This window comes from Mus musculus, chromosome 6 (genome assembly GCF_000001635.26).
Source record: "Mus musculus strain C57BL/6J chromosome 6, GRCm38.p6 C57BL/6J".
Taxonomy (NCBI): Eukaryota; Metazoa; Chordata; class Mammalia; order Rodentia; family Muridae; genus Mus; species Mus musculus.
Genome location: NC_000072.6, coordinates 28,649,991 through 28,666,949, shown reverse-complemented (window position 1 = coordinate 28,666,949; position 16,959 = coordinate 28,649,991). Strand labels below are relative to the sequence as shown.

The 16,959-nt window shown below is 39.4% G+C and overlaps 1 protein-coding gene across 3 annotated transcripts in view; it reads right to left on the bottom strand.

The window, feature by feature from the left end:
- Positions 1 to 16,959, bottom strand: part of Snd1 (staphylococcal nuclease and tudor domain containing 1) — a 454,826-nt gene that overhangs the window by 268,213 nt on the left and 169,654 nt on the right. The gene's annotated exons all lie outside the window — the stretch shown is intronic.

The following is a 16,959-nucleotide window of genomic DNA, read 5'->3' as shown; positions in this document are numbered from 1 at the left end:
TGCAGGCATTAAATGAGAATACTGTACAATAAATAAGTGTGGGTATACGGAAAAATACTATTTCTTTATGAAATGGTTTAATATATGCATATTTATGTGTCAAAACCAATTACAGAGTATCTATTAGGAAAGATTACAGGTCGTATCTGTAGCCTTGGTTTGGGCCAAGCTTTATCAATTACACTAAAGACGAAGCCTGACTCAAGCACATGAAGCCATTTCCGAGTCCAGAATGCCTTTTCTAAGCACATTATCGGTTCTTAGCACCAGCCTAACGACAGCATAATGCAGGAAGTTTGGCCACATTTCTGGTCAGCACCATTCCAGTACTTTTACATTGTCCTTCACAAATGTTTTAAAAACAAAACAAATAAGGGCTCAGGAGATGTCTCAGAAGTGAAGTGCTTCCCACAAACATATAAAGATATGAGTTCTGCCTCTGGCCCCATCTAAAAGAAAAAGAGGCCAACAACACATGCATGTAAACTCAGCACTGGGTGGTAGAGACAAGAGGTTCCCTGGGGCTTGCAGGCCAGTCAGTCTACCCAAACTGGTGAGCTCTAGGTTCAAAGAGAGAACCACTTCAAAAATAAGGAGAACTGAGGAAGACATACGACGATGACCTCTACCTACACATACACACACACATATATTTCAAAAAATACATAAAGAGACAGATGTCTTAAAATTTCAACTGTCAGATTACAAATCTGATCATACTTTTAAATTTGGGAACCTGCCAAATCAAAAAACAGGAGCCATATCAGAGAGCAGGCCCAGAAGGGCTGAGACTAGGTAAATCTCTAGTAATAAGAAAAGCCCCTAAAATCAGGTGTCTGCATTCAACTTATGTACATACAAGGAATATGGACAGACAGGAGGGTTAGCCAACAAATACTTCAGGGGTTTTAAGTTTCCAGGCATGTAGCTGATCTCAGCTGATATAGGACAGAGTCAGGACAAAGCATGGGAGGGCTGCACATAGAGAGGACGGGGGACTGAGTTACTAGGGAGAAGTACTATAGTACTTAGTTACCTGGAACTCTCCAGAAAAGGCCTCCAGCAATCAGTTAAAATGAGAGGCTAAGAAAATAATAAGAGTATAGAAAGCCATGGCAAAAAACATATAGAGGGTCAACATGTCACCTAAATACCAAAGTTGGCCATATCATGGAAGAAAAGTTGTCTCAGGGTCATAGACTGTGAAGCTCTCAAACCTCATCAAAGAAGTTTCTTTGTGAATGGAGAGCACTTAATAAAGCAACACAGAACTGGCCAAATTACATAAATTACATCAACAAATGATTGTGAGGTACTCAGCCACAAATGGGAAATCTTTATCAGAGCCTTTGCCCAAGAATCAGGGACCATCACAAAAGAGGGAGCAGGCAGATTTTAAGAGCCAGGGCCATGGAGGAGTTAAGTAAACTGTCTTTTCGATGTGCAAGGGTGGTTGCACTCATCAACTCTTAGCAGCCCTGATGGCCTACTCAAGACATGCACAAACTCAACGTAGTCTAAATTCTAGCATGGAACAGAAAGGGGTCCATTAGACCCACCTCAACTGATGATTTCTAGGGAAGGGGCAGCTCCTTTTCCTAAATGGTGTGGTTTCTGATAAGTTACTCCTATTCCAGTGGATGCTCCATATCCACTAACATGAAGGCTGCAAAAATGAGTTCATGGGCTTATGAAATTTAAGAGGAAAAGAGAAGGTGAAGCACAGGCTCTAGGAGGAACAGGGAGATGAGAATATGATCTGAATACACTGTATGAATATTTCAAAGAATAAGAAGAATTTTTTAAATACATGGAAATGACAAAGCAAACATATCCCTGAATTTTGAAAAACCCATCCAACAAGTTCAAGCCCCATCCAACAAATTGAAGCAGTAGGGGAAAAAAAAATCACCACTGATTAAAAATAAACTATGTGAATCTCATTTACCTTGTACTGCCAATGCCAAGCTTGTTCCTCAGACAGGGAGTGGGGCGGGGGATGGGAAAGCAGCTACAAACCAAGAAATAGTCTGTGGAACACTCTCTCTAGTTCCACAGGGGTTGTGGTTGCAGTGGGGTAATAATGACAAGAAACCAGAGTGAACGAACACTCGTGCTTCCAGGTCAGGAGGCCAGCCAGAGGAGCTGCACCCAGGGAACACATCTCCCACCCACACACTTTAATCTGCAATAACCAGAAGAAATAACAACTACATTCATCTTTCAATTAATTATTTCCTATATCAAGAGAAAGAGAATTGCAAATGAGTCAGAGATTAAAGAGCTCTTCGTGGCGGCAACATTATTAAAGAAAATCTCAGATACAAATGAAGCTCTGAGAATAGCCCACAGCCAAGATACACACCTGCAGGCTACTATGGCAAGCCAGGAATTAAAGTCAATGTGTAATTAGCATTTATGCCCCTCTCCTGTGAATTCTCAGATCTGTTCCCCTGCCTTGGAGTTTTTCATCTCCAGATATTCATCACTGACCTGCCAATCACTCTGAAAAGCTGAAGTTTAACCAGGTTCAATTAAAATGACAGGAAATGTTAGTAATGTCTGTCTGAATAAATGGTGACCTAAATTTTGTATTTGTGGTAAGTGGTTCCTTCTGTTTAAGGTGCTGCTGATAATGAAATGATAAAATGTAAATGATCTATTCTCTAAAGACAAGGTGGAAAGAAAAACAATTGCAGATGCTCCTCCATAGATATTGAGTTTACATGTGTGCAACATCTTCATATGGAAACTAAGAACACTAGATTATGATTTTACAGTACCATTTAGCTCTAAAACTGTAAAAGATAACCTAGCCAAAAATGGTGTGTTATATCCTAAGTTTTTAAATCTCTGTAATGTATACCTCCCTTGTACTAATTAACTGAAACAGAAAGAGAGAAAGTACCAGGGGACAGACGAACATGTCTTTTGAACGAGCAGCGTACTTGCAGCTGAAATACAGTAAGTATTTGTTGCATGAATGAATGTATGTAAACAGGAATATGTTCAGGCATAACATTGCAGAGGACATCTTTGAAATGAGAAGGTTGGGCGTTTTAAGGACAATCTGAAAACTTGGCGAATCTGCTGTTTTATATAACAAGAAGAATGATTTCAACTGTGGGTGATGGAAGCCTGAGGGAGGAAAAGTATTTTAAAATTGTGATGAAACTCCAAAGTTTAACAAAAAAAGTAACTACCATGAGAGACAGACAAAGAAAATTATACATTATAGTATTTCTCATAAAATTTGTTTCTTGAAGCTATGAAAGAATAGAAAGCAATCTAACCAATCTTTGGACACTACATTACAGAAACTTCTTTGAGAGCAATTTCAGGAAACCTTAGAGAACCTCGGTTTACATTTCTGTTTCTTGTAAAGCCTGAAAGCAGTTAGTGTAATAAAATCACTTTGACCACACTTAGACTCTGAGCATCTATGGACATTCGTCACATAAGTAGTGACTAGAAAACATCAAATTGCCAAAGAACTAGATAGATGCTAATTAAATGAGAAAATGTAACGTACCCAAGCATTAAAGATGAGGTAAGGAGAAGAACAACTGCATACCATAACATTTCCAGGTCACACTGTAGGCTTACTTTTAATATAAATAGAGCTGTTATGTGAAGCTATTTTGTATAATTACCACATAATCCCACCTATTAGTCCACACAGTGAATCATAAATTCACAGGAAGCTGCAATGCCCTGCCTTTAGAAATAAGCTCTGCTATGTGCCTGTTCTCATGGCAGAAGTTACAGACACACAGAGGATGGCGTCATCTGGGCCTAAGCCCAAGACCCTCTGACTAGACACAAAGGTGAGTAAACTGGAGAGCTTGCAAAGCCAGGTCGTGGCACAGCCAGGGTGCACCCAGGGCTCCCAACCTCCCAGAGCAGCTGTGTGAACTTAGGAGAGTCAGTCGCTCAGTGTCTCTGTGTCCACCTTTCTCTGCTTGGAAGAAAAGCATTAGTATGCATAAGGGAATAGAACAGGGCAGGACTCAAGAGTTAAGTTCCAAGCAGCTTATTTTTAAATAAACAGGTACTGATTTTCTCAGAACAGAGCCTGGCACAGAGTAAGTGTTAAATAACTATGCAGGAAATAAACAAACACACCTATACATACATATATGCATAAATAAGACACATGTTGACTTAAGTCATTAGACTTCTGAAATCATTAGACAGGCAGACTCAATTAAACACACTTTTCTCCTTAAGGAGTCCCAGCAAACAAGAATGTGTACCTCATACATATTCATCCCAACTTTGAGATAAGTGGAGCTTATTTTAAAGAATGACACACTATTTAGTATTTATTTAAATGTTTTAAGGATTAATTTCACAGGTACTAGTTACTGAATATTTTATTTACTGAAGATAATTGAAGCAGAATCTGTGAACCATCTCAGTTAGTAGGTTAACTGGAAAAAATCTGTGCAGGTGCTTCTTGACTTTTTAAACGAGGAAGACAATAAATATCAAAGACCATGAGTACAACTGCTTTGGATTTAGTAGGGCCTTCCATACATACTACTCATCACTATTTAAATTAATTATGCATCCTTAATCCTTTCTTGCTAAAAAAAAAATACCTTATGTGATCATTCTGAATACAGTCATAGTTAATAAAAAAACAATTTAAAACAGGTCAGTCATCCGTTCATCTAGGAATGGAATAAGCTCAGAACAAACTGTTATTGATAAGGCCTCCTGGTCCCGTTTCCAGGCATCATCTCTGCTGACCACCTAGCAAAATGAGCCTTTCGCATATGGTCACCTATGGAGCCCCACAACTTCACAAGACAAACTTACCTGCTTCCTGTCAATATGTGAAAGAAACAAGTAAACCCTGAGAGCCACGTGGGCATGCACACATCGCCCTAGTAGGAACAGTAGTAATCTTACTTAGTTTACTCAAAATTTACAAACTACCACCATACTAATATACAGCTAAAAGAGATTTTTTTTGTATAAAGGCTTTAATATTTGGTATGTTTTGTATATATAGCACATCTCCATTTAGACAGCCCCATCTAAGTCTTTGAAGCCACATATGGTAATGGCCTGAGTCCCTTGGTACTATATTCCTAGCCTTTTGTAGCACACAAAGACTTATTTGATCTGAGCTTGTTGTGTGAGTTTATATGTACCATGTGCATGCAGGAGTTTTACTGAGGCCAGAGGAGGGCATCAGACGTCCTCAAACTGGAGTTAGAAGCAGTTGTGAGCTGTCATGTGAGACATAACAAGTTTGCAAGAGCTCTTAGCCTCTGAGCTCTCTCTCTCCAGGGCCCAGTCAAGATCTTCTTCCACCCTTAGGTGATCCTACCTCTTGGATCTCATTTCCTCCCTTTATTTTCCCCTGTGAACTTTTAATATCTTCTGATTTTATGAGTCCTTGTGAAAACTCTGAAAATAAGTATGAAAGGTTATAATATAAAAAACAAAAAAATGTTTATTCTTTGCTTTCATTTTAAAAAATCTGACTAGACTACAGAAATATCACATACTTCTGTAATTCTAAAATCTATTTCTGGTATTTGAATACATTTGTATAAGAATCATAAGGGCTGTCTTCTAGTCTTCTAAATATAAAAGATATGCCTGTTCAATCATTTTGTTGTTGTTGTTTGTTTGTTTGTTTTCCTGTTTCTGGCTGTGATTTTGGTGGAACTGGGGATCAAATCCAGGGCTTCAGCCTGTCTTTGTTTTAAGCCCCGCTCCGGTTTGGTAGTCTCATGAAAGTAATTTTCAATGATGTTTTCTAATTCCACAGCTGGAATTTTACAATTAACTCACTATTGGCCAACACAACTCTAGTCTTCTTTACCTTAAGATCCAAAATTTATTCTAAGATAGGTGGAGACCAGTCTTGTTAAATCATGTTAAAAAAATGCTATTTAAGTTAAGATATCTGTTGATTGGAGATATTATTTTTTTTAAATGAGCTATCTTTAAGTATGACTTATTTGGCTTTTTTAAAGTTTTAATTGTTAAAGCTGAAACTTATTTTATTTCATTCAGTCATTTTTGTATATTTATGTCTCTTAAATTGAAATAGCCTTTATAACAGGCATTCACAAAAACTTATACATTCTATTGCTTCATCTACACTTGAAGAAATTGAAAGACACAATCCAGTCTCCTGGGCTACCAGTGCAATGCAGCCTACTGTACTCTGGAACACCTCCTTGCACATCACTGTAATTAGATGCTGAGGTTGGTTGTTTATTCTCCTGTGCCTATGCTGTGCTCCACCTACAATCACCCTCCCACCTCCTGCGCACAGATCTGTTTTTAAGCCCATTTCATTTTCATCAATGGAATGGTAACCTATAGTACTTACAAACCTTTAAAGTCCCAGAGGCAAATACCTTTCTTACTTGATGTTTTTCTAACAAACAAGTCTTCAACATCCCTTATCCACCACAAGCACATATATATCCCAACTTACATGGGCAGATAGATGCCTTTCTCTGCTTTGAGAGGAAAGGTAACATATAGCATATACAGAGACATAGGAGATGCCAAGAGTCCCTAAATGACACTAAGGATTCATCTAAGTGGACATCATTGCTGGCTGATAAATATTTAATTAGAAGCATACACAAACTCATGATTCAAAAATATACAGTGACACTTTTTATGTGAGGGGTCATTTGAAATCAGCAGATTTCTGAAGCAGTGATAGCTAGCTGACAACAAATTGAAATTAAAATGACCTAAAGATACACTGTACCACTAACCACAGAAGCAAACAAAGATGCATAAAGACAATAGGGAAACAGGGCTTTAAAAATTTAAATTATTTTAATTAAATTTGACGATTTTAGAAAAATATATCACCATTCATTCAAAATATCCTTACAGATGCCAGCACAGTCACTAAACTTGACTCTTCCCTTTTAAAGGATTTATTTTTATTTTATGTGCCCTGGTATTTTGCCTGCGCTAATGCATGTTTGTATGAGGTGTCAGATTCTCTGAGATCAGGGGTTATAGACAGTTGTGAGCTACCATGTGGGTGCTGGGGAATGAACACAGGTCATCCTCTGGAAGAGCAGCCAGTGTTCTTAACTGCTGAACCATCTCTCCAGCCCCAAACTTCTGTTTCTTTCAGTCTTTATAATCCTACAAATATAATTAAGGAGTGTAATTGGTGTTTGTACTACTATTCTATTAACTCATTATTATGTCACTGTCAAAACTCCAACCCATAACTTTTAATACCAAACTGCTTGTCTCTAATGACTGAAAGACCCCAAACTGTCCCCTGTAGCCCCTTGCATGTTCAGGCTTATTCCTTATCACAACTATAGCTTCTCATTCCTTTCCCCAGGGACAGAACTTGGGGTGGGTCTTTTTTCTCTTCTATACAGTGCCAATCAAAGTTATGTGTCTAAAATTCCCAAGGTCACCAGCAGTCAGGGGAAATTAAATCACAATGTCTAGAAGTCTCCCTGGAGGAGATCCAGCCACATAAGCAGCACAAGAACATGAGCTACTTATGCCTTTGCCTTTGTGGGGAATGCATACAATGTCACCCAGACGTCAGTACTAAAACTGAGAAAAGATGACTAGAAGGAAGATAAAGAAAGCAGATGTGCTTAATAGCTTATAAGAATTACTGGAGGAGGTGAAGGATGACAACGATGATGGCGACTAAGGCTTGTGCAGAAGTAAAACATGTTACATCTGCTAACGAAGCTAGCCTATGAAGACTTGTAATGTGTCCTACTCACAATGAAGACAACTTGAAAAGCCTAGGCAATAAATGAATAATCAAAGTATTCACTCAGCCAACAATGTCACTAGCATCTCACTGCTGTGGGAGGGAGGAATGCTGAGCTGAGCCAGTGTGGAAAAGGTACCCTGCATCACCACAGTACAAAACACTCCAGCATGCTCATGAGCTGGTACAAAGAAGCCATTATGACTAGGGTTAATGCTTTCAAGGAAGTTAACTAAAGGCCAATGGGAAAATGGTGAATTGGCCTCATAGAGCTGTGTCATCACCTTAGAGAATTGCAGTGAAAGATGTAATCATTCTTTAGGAATTGTTTGGAACAAAATACAGTCTGATAATAGGTTGCTTTGTATTAATAGATCATTCTGTATCTTATTCTTATTTATGTAGCTAAGTAAACATTTCAAAATAATTGACCTTTCTGGGGACCAAACTCAGGGCAATAAGAATGCTAGGTAAGTACTATTCTACCATTGAACTACATAAAATAAACTCTAGACATTTCTTTATATAGACAAATGAATCTTCCAGGCCTCTGCCACCCCTCCCTCTCCCCCCACCCCAGTTCTTATCACTAAGTTATCAGATACATGAAGGAAAAAAACACTGCTTAGGTTCCTCAAAAATCTAGTCTCACTATCCAATCTATCAATTCACTTCTGGGTATACATTTGAAAAACTGGAAAATAGGGTCTTAACAAAGAATCTGAATGACCACATTTGCTGAAAAAATAGTCACAGTAGCCAAAATGTGGAACAGAGAAATGTGCATCAATGGATGAATTGATGAACTAAATGTGGCACATGGAATATCACTCAAGCTCAAAACTCTTGACATGTTACAACATGGAGCTAGTGTGAAGGCTTCATGGGAAACAAAAACAAACTAGTCACAGAGAAGATATACAAAAGGACAGTGACTGTCACCACTTAAGTGAGGTGCCAAGAGTACTTCAGTTCAGAAAAGCAGAAAAGGGAATGGATCATGGCAGGGAGGACTGGAGGGAAGGATGTTTAATGGGTGTGGTTTCAGTTTCTCAACTGAGCAAGTTCTGGAAATGGATGATGGCCAGAAGAATCCAACACTGAAAAGTTAACATTACAAATATTTCTGAAGACGAAGCTTTTAACACCATTAGACTCAAATATCCATGTGGACCATGGGTCAGCAATAAATGAATGGCGAGCTGTCAGAGACCAGGCAGATCTAGGCTTCAGTGTGACAAACTCATGAATATCTTGTTGCATCAATATTCCCAGGGAAAGAGATGGTTCTCAAAGGCAACTGATAATTAGAAATCATGTGTAATAACTTAAGACATCAAAGGAACTAGATATTAAAATGTGTCTACTGTTCCCAGGATATAAACCTGCCTTTGCCTATTTTCTCACTTTCTGAAAAGGGCCAATCATTTTCTGAACACACAGTAGATAGGGGTTCTGAGGAATCTACTCAAACTGGATCGTTATTCCCATGTGGCACCTGGAGAAGGGGGTACATAGCTTTGACTAAAGTAGTGAATTTTTTGATGTTGTATACCCTGACACATTTCCTCTGAAGAATAGCCTCTCCCTGTAGATCTTTCCTTAAGAATTTTCTTGTATCCCATTGTAATTTCCACACTTCTATCTACTTATTCAGCCACTGCATCTAATAGCTTCTATCTGCACTTTTGTCTAATAAACGTATGCTTTCATGTGCTCCTCCAAAAAGTATTTTCCATTGAGGTCCTGTTAACAAGTCTGATAACATTCAACATAGGATGTCCTTTGGCTGAGCAAGTGTACTTCTGAAAACTCATTCTAACAGACCAAAGCAGCTGGTGAAAAAGCCATGTCCCTTTTGTACTGATGTGGCTTAACATAAATGTGTTAGCTACATGCTGAGTCCAAAAATCCATGTTGGCAGAACTGCAGGCTGTCTTCTTAGTAGTGTATTACTAGCACTTCAATGAAACCATGAAGCTGCTGAAAGCAAGGGATATCTACACAATCTAAGATGGGAAAATGTTCAGATAAAAATGTTACTGCTCAATGATTCAGAGAAAGATTCCAGGTGGGGGAACAAAAGTAAAGGATGTATAGAATCTGGAAGAACATTCTTGGCAGAGAAGATCTTATTTCTAAAGTTGCAATTAGTGTACTTCTTTCCGTTGGAAAGTTAAAAAAAAAAAAAACCTTTAAAGAGAAAATAAGAGTAATGTTTTCATAAATTAACAGCAGGAGCCTGAAATACACATATGATGAAAACATCTACCTTCAAATGTAAAACCAACAGCAACCTACTCACAACCAGGATCTTCAGTGTTGAACACCTTTATCTTCCCAATTCCCACTTGAGGCCATGGTCTCTGCTCAGTGGAAGGAGGTGATGAGGAGAGCTTCCGGGCGCCCAGTGGTGTGCTGTTACCATGGCAGGTGGGCATCACTGTCTGCAAGTGAACTGCCAATCTCACTGCCAGTTGATAATGGTCCTGTAGCCACCACCTGCCTGCCATATGTTTTCCCTACTTGTCAGGGAACAGGGAACTGCATTGGCATGCCCATCACTGGCAGTTTGATGCTATTGGTTGGTGCTTGTTATACGTCATTGCTGCTCTTCAGTTAGAGAAGAGGGGCAGAGGGATATAAGATACGACTCTGCCCACTGACCATTCACAGCGATACAACAGTATGTGGCAGAGAAGTCAGCTGCTCTCCCTGTAGTTCTAGTGCTGAGACTTGTAGGGCTGTAGGGCTCTGCCCAGTGATCTTGTTCCTCATTAGGAGGAAGAAAAGAAACCTCTGCGCCCACCATGAATTGGACATCCTCCGTCACCCTTAAACTCTAAGACAACACATGAGAACGGGAGCCATGCCAACGAGCCCCTTTGGTTTTGGGATGGTCTAAAGAAGCAAGCAAAGGGTGAGGCAGCAAGAGTCATAAAATGCCAACCGATGGAAAACTGCTCAGGAGGAAGACACAATGTGGCAAGAGATCACAATAGGGAAAGTGTGGTTATATACCAGCAAGCTGGCCTGCAATGTGCTCCTTTAATTAGATCTAGCCTAACTTTATAATATACAAGATAAAATCTGAAAACACACTGTCCATTACTTCTGTGCCAACAAACTAGTATGTATGTCCTAAAAAGAGGTTTTCAGTAGAGTTTAGGTAACAGATAGAGTCAAATAAGAGATTGCTGGGATTGGCTATGCATGCCACCCTAATCCCTTATGTCTACAACTGATAAGGCCAATGAAAGGAATACATTCCATGAGTTTGAACATTGCTGCTTCTAAATGAGGAGACCCTGCCCACACTTAACTGCTATTATATACCTTCTATATGCATTATTTAACACACTGAATAAAATGCCAGCCAACATAAGTACCAAGAAACACCAAATGTTTCTTCAGCAATTACTCCACCTAACAAGCAGATTTACCTTTTAATTTAGATAAAATTCATAACAGTGATAGTATAAAATTCATCAGCTTAAATAAGTATACTTTTAATACTTTATAACCATGGCCATTAGCCAATTCCAATATACATTTATCAAATTAGGAAAACAGCCCTGTATCCATTAAGACACTCCTTTCCAACTGCAGCTTCCCTGAGCCCTTGGCAATCACCAATTTAGTTACTGTCCCTATGGATTTCACTATTCTGATTATCTAACAAGGAAACCATTACTTTGTAGATCTGCCTCATTTTTTTTATCAAAACAAGTAAACCAGTTTTAACTGTACTGTAATATGTTAATGAACGTCAGTGCTTTCTTAGGCAGACGGTGTGAACTGTAAATTGCACTGAAAGAAGAAGTATATTATGAACCACTTTACTAATGACAGCCTATGTCAACACTGTTTTGACCACTATAAGAAGGGTACACTGGGAGTCAGTAGAGAACAATAGACTGCATACATAGTACTACCTATAATGTACAAAAACTAAGACACCAGAATCAAGTCGTGTAAACAGTTAATCTCCTAATTTGCCAACTTCAGATAACCTTGACCAAATCCATAAGTATGTGAGTGTGTAGTGGGAGGGGCTGAGTGTCATTCTCTAAATAATGAGAAATCAATCACTTCAGAGGAAAGGAAACCTCCTCCACAACAGTTATTTGTTTACCATAAACTAGATGTGCACTGTAGATAGCATGTAAGTTGATGTGGGTATAAAAATGGAAAGTCTGTCTGAGACAACAGCCATGGGTTTCTGTATTACTTTGTGCATACTTGCACTGAACCAGCTGATTCAGGTTGATTCTCATTCTCTGTCTTGGTCTTCTAGAAACCATATGCATATATAGAGCATGGTATCTCACTACAATTTGTGTCCTGAGGTCATTCCTAATTAATTCCATTCCTCTTCTGCACTTACTGCTAGGAGTTCACAGTGGGAAAACTTAAGATTTTATTTATTTATTTATTTATTGATTGATTGATTGATTGATTGTTTTAACTTTTTACATTGATTGATTGATTGATTGATTGATTGTTTTAACTTTTTACATTCTCTCTCCCTCCCTCTCCATCTGTAAGGATAAACAGAAACAATCCACAGCTGTTCTTAGTAAGTTATCTTGAAAGTTCCTACAGCTAGGCAAGAGGCTTATTTGTTAGGAGCGCTGTATGTTCTACCAGAGGACCAAGGTTTGATTCCCAGTATCCACATGGTGGTTCCTGCCCCAGGGGATTCTATGCTCTCTTCTGGCATCCATGGACACTGAGCACATACATGGAACACAAATATACACAGAGAAAAACACACATATACATAGAATAAACAATTTTTAAAGCTGATAGATTAGTGTGTATGTTTGGGAACTCCAGGTGTACATCTGCAGGCTAGAAGATGGCTTTGGAAGGAGGTTCTTTTTCTACCCTGTGTAGCATGGGGATTACGCTCAGGTCATCAGGCTTGGCAGTAAGCACCTCTGAGTCATCTTGCCAGCCCTATGCCTGTGATATTAGAAAAAGTCTCTTTTTAAAACTCTGTATTTTAGCCTAAGAGTTCAATTAACATCCTATGAACAAGAAAGTTTTAAGCTATAAATTTAATATACTGGTGTCAAAATACCAAGTAGAGAACTAATGATAGTATTATTTTTTAGGTTTATTTTATTTCATGTGTATGAATGTTTTTCCTGTGGAATTGGAGTTACAAGAGATTAGAAACCACCATGTGGGTGCTCGGAACTGAACCTAGATCCTCTGCAAGAACAGCAAGTGCTCTTGTCCACTGACCCATCTTTTCAGGCACCTACTGGTGGTATTTAATAATATTCCATCACTACAGAATTGCCACAGAATAGGGCACAGCTCTATGGAGAAGAAAAACAAAGCCAAAGCTCCCAACAGGTACAGAAAGTTACTAGAAGAACATCTGGACACAAGAACTCAGAGGAGACACAAGTACTACAATCCCAGGAAATCAGCAAGTATGGCTTCAACCACACACAAGTTTACTGCAATCATTACTTAAAACCTTCAGGTAAAACATGGAGAGACATGTCTAAAGCCCAGACAACTAAAGTTCACATTTTAGTACAGCTAGAAAGTTCAGGAAACAGTAGTAAAACTTGCTGGTAGAAAAAGAAAATGACCAATATGCTAAAAGAAAATGACCAAAATGCTAATTCAATATGTTTACTAAGGAATGAAATGGAACAGTAAAGTAAATAAAATTTTAAATGACTGGATTGTAGATTAATTATCTCCTAAAGTAGATTAATAAAGACTATTATGTACTGTCTCTTAATTTTCTCCCATAAAAGACAAACCAAGATGCATAGGCATTGTGGGACTAAATCAAAAATTATAGTTAAAAATAGAATCTGCATAATGAGTGATTACAGAGATAGTAGGTCATAAATTGAAATGTTGCACCAAATCAAATGAAATGAGAACTATTTAGTGGCATCAGCTTAATCCTGATGACTATACAGTTTAATACTGAATGATAATTTTGAAGCTAAAAGGTCTAGAAAAGTATCTTATGATCAAAAGGAACTTGTAGGCTTGCTAGAGCCAATGTGACCTGGAATGAATGATAGCTAAAAGGATCAGCTGGTATTTGTCTAATAATTTCCAAACAGGAAAGGCAAAGAGCCACAGAGAATAATTCTACAATATACTATAACTTAGCATCTGCAGTGGGGACTTTGTGCTTCTTGTTTTATCATCACACTTCTTTTTGAGCACTGGGTGAAATCTTTAGCTACTTAAGGATAACTGGACTGGAAAATATTAGGAAGCCACATTAATAACAGCAGTAAAAACAGTCATAGCTATTAGGGATTTGGAAAGTTACAAAATTCACATAGAAATGACGAAAAGGGGGGTTGTCAGCAATACAAAAGATAAAAATTTTAAAGAACAGAGTCTATAATGGAAAAGAAACAAAAAAAAAATACCTATATGGTAAAAAGCATTAGATGTTAAATATTCAATTATATAAAAATTCTATTGTTTATTCTCTTAATGTGCTACCTGCATTTTTAAGAAATAAACATAGTCTATTTTAAATGCAAAGGAACGTGATCATGGTTACTACCTAAAGCAAGTTCACACTCCTACAGAGGGGACTACAGAGTTAGAAAAGACTCTAGACTGCTCCAAAAGAAAAATTCTAAGTAGATTTCCTACCTATCAGAATAAATCAAGTCTGAATTGGTAAAGTAAGAACCTATAATAAAGAGAAGAGTACTAATATCATTTCAATAACTCAGATCTAGTATTTGTCCGGATAGAACTACAGTCTAAGAAGGATGTCCCAAAGTCCTCCCAAGTCGGAGTGACTGAGAAACTGTTGTTACAATGAGCGCAAATGGTCTGCAGTCAGTCAGTGGTGAAGCACCTGCCTCTCACAAGTGAAATACCAGGTTCCATCTCTACACCCAACAAAGTAAACCAACAAAACCCAGAAAGAGGTGAGAGGGGTTAAAATATCCAATTCCTGTTACCGACCCTGGTTCACTCTCAAACTTAGCATCCAACATCTATACCTCATTTGTCTACAGAAAACAAAACATGACAATTATTTAAGATAAAAGGGAATATTGGACTCGAGCCCCGGGCTACCTTGCCAGCAGAGTCTTGCCCAACACCCGCAAGGGTCCACACGGGACTCCCCACGGGACCCTAAGACCTCTGGTGAGTGGATCACAGTGCCTGCCCCAATCCAATCGCGCGGAACTCGAGACTGCGGTACATAGGGAAGCAGGCTACCCGGGCCTGATCTGGGGCACAAGTCCCTTCCACTCGACTCGAGACTCGAGCCCCGGGCTACCTTGCCAGCAGAGTCTTGCCCAACACCCGCAAGGGTCCACACGGGACTCCCCACGGGACCCTAAGACCTCTGGTGAGTGGATCACAGTGCCTGCCCCAATCCAATCGCGCGGAACTTGAGACTGCGGTACATAGGGAAGCAGGCTACCCGGGCCTGATCTGGGGCACAAGTCCCTTCCGCTCGACTCGAGACTCGAGCCCCAGGCTACCTTGACAGCAGAGTCTTGCCCAACACCCGCAAGGGCCCACACGGGACTCCCCACGGGACCCTAAGACCTCTGGTGAGTGGAACACAGCGCCTACCCCAATCCAATCGCGTGGAACTTGAGACTGCGGTACATAGGGAAGCAGGCTACCCGGGCTTGATCTGGGGCACAAACCCCTTCCACTCCACTCGAGCCCCGGCTACCTTGCCAGCTGAGTCGCCTGACACCCGCAAGGGCCCACACAGGATTCCACACGTGATCCTAAGACCTCTAGTGAGTGGAACACAACTTCTGCCAGGAGTCTGGTTCGAACACCAGATATCTGGGTACCTGCCTTGCAAGAAGAGAGCTTGCCTGCAGAGAATACTCTGCCCACTGAAACTAAGGAGAGTGCTACCCTCCAGGTCTGCTCATAGAGGCTAACAGAGTCACCTGAAGAACAAGCTCTTAACAGTGACAACTAAAACAGCTAGCTTCAGAGATTACCAGATGGCGAAAGGCAAACGTAAGAATCCTACTAACAGAAATCAAGACCACTCACCATCATCAGAACACAGCACTCCCACCCCACCTAGTCCTGGGCACCCCAACACAACCGAAAATCTAGACCCAGATTTAAAAACATTTCTCATGATGATGATAGAGGACATCAAGAAGGACTTTCATAAGTCACTTAAAGATTTACAGGAGAGCACTGCTAAAGAGTTACAGGCTCTTAAAGAAAAGCAGGAAAACACAGCCAAACAGGTGATGGAAATGAACAAAACCATACTAGAACTAAAAGGGGAAGTAGACACAATAAAGAAAACCCAAAGCGAGGCAACGCTGGAGATAGAAACCCTAGGAAAGAGAGCTGGAACCATAGATGCGAGCATCAGCAACAGAATACAAGAAATGGAAGAGAGAATCTCAGGTGCAGAAGATTCCATAGAGAACATCGACACAACAGTCAAAGAAAATACAAAATGCAAAAGGATCCTAACTCAAAACATCCAGGTAATCCAGGACACAATGAGAAGACCAAACCTACGGATAATAGGAATTGATGAGAATGAAGATTTTCAACTTAAAGGGCCAGCTAATATCTTCAACAAAATAATAGAAGAAAACTTCCCAAACATAAAAAAAGAGATGCCCATGATCATACAAGAAGCATACAGAACTCCAAATAGACTGGACCAGAAAAGAAATTCCTCCCGACACATAATAATCAGAACAACAAATGCACTAAATAAAGATAGAATATTAAAAGCAGTAAGGGAGAAAGGTCAAGTAACATATAAAGGAAGGCCTATCAGAATTACACCAGACTTTTCACCAGAGACTATGAAAGCCAGAAGAGCCTGGACAGATGTTATACAGACACTAAGAGAACACAAATGCCAGCCCAGGCTACTATACCCGGCCAAACTCTCAATTACCATAGATGGAGACACCAAAGTATTCCACGACAAAACCAAGTTCACACAATATCTTTCCACGAATCCAGCCCTTCAAAGGATAATAACAGAAAAGAAGCAATACAAGGACGGAAATCACGCCCTAGAACAACCAAGAAAGTAATCATTCAACAAACCAAAAAGAAGACAGCCACAAGAACAGAATGCCAACTCTAACAACAAAAATAAAAGGGAGCAACAATTACTTTTCCTTAATATCTCTTAATATCAATGGACTCAATTCCCCAATAAAAAGACATAGACTAACAGACTG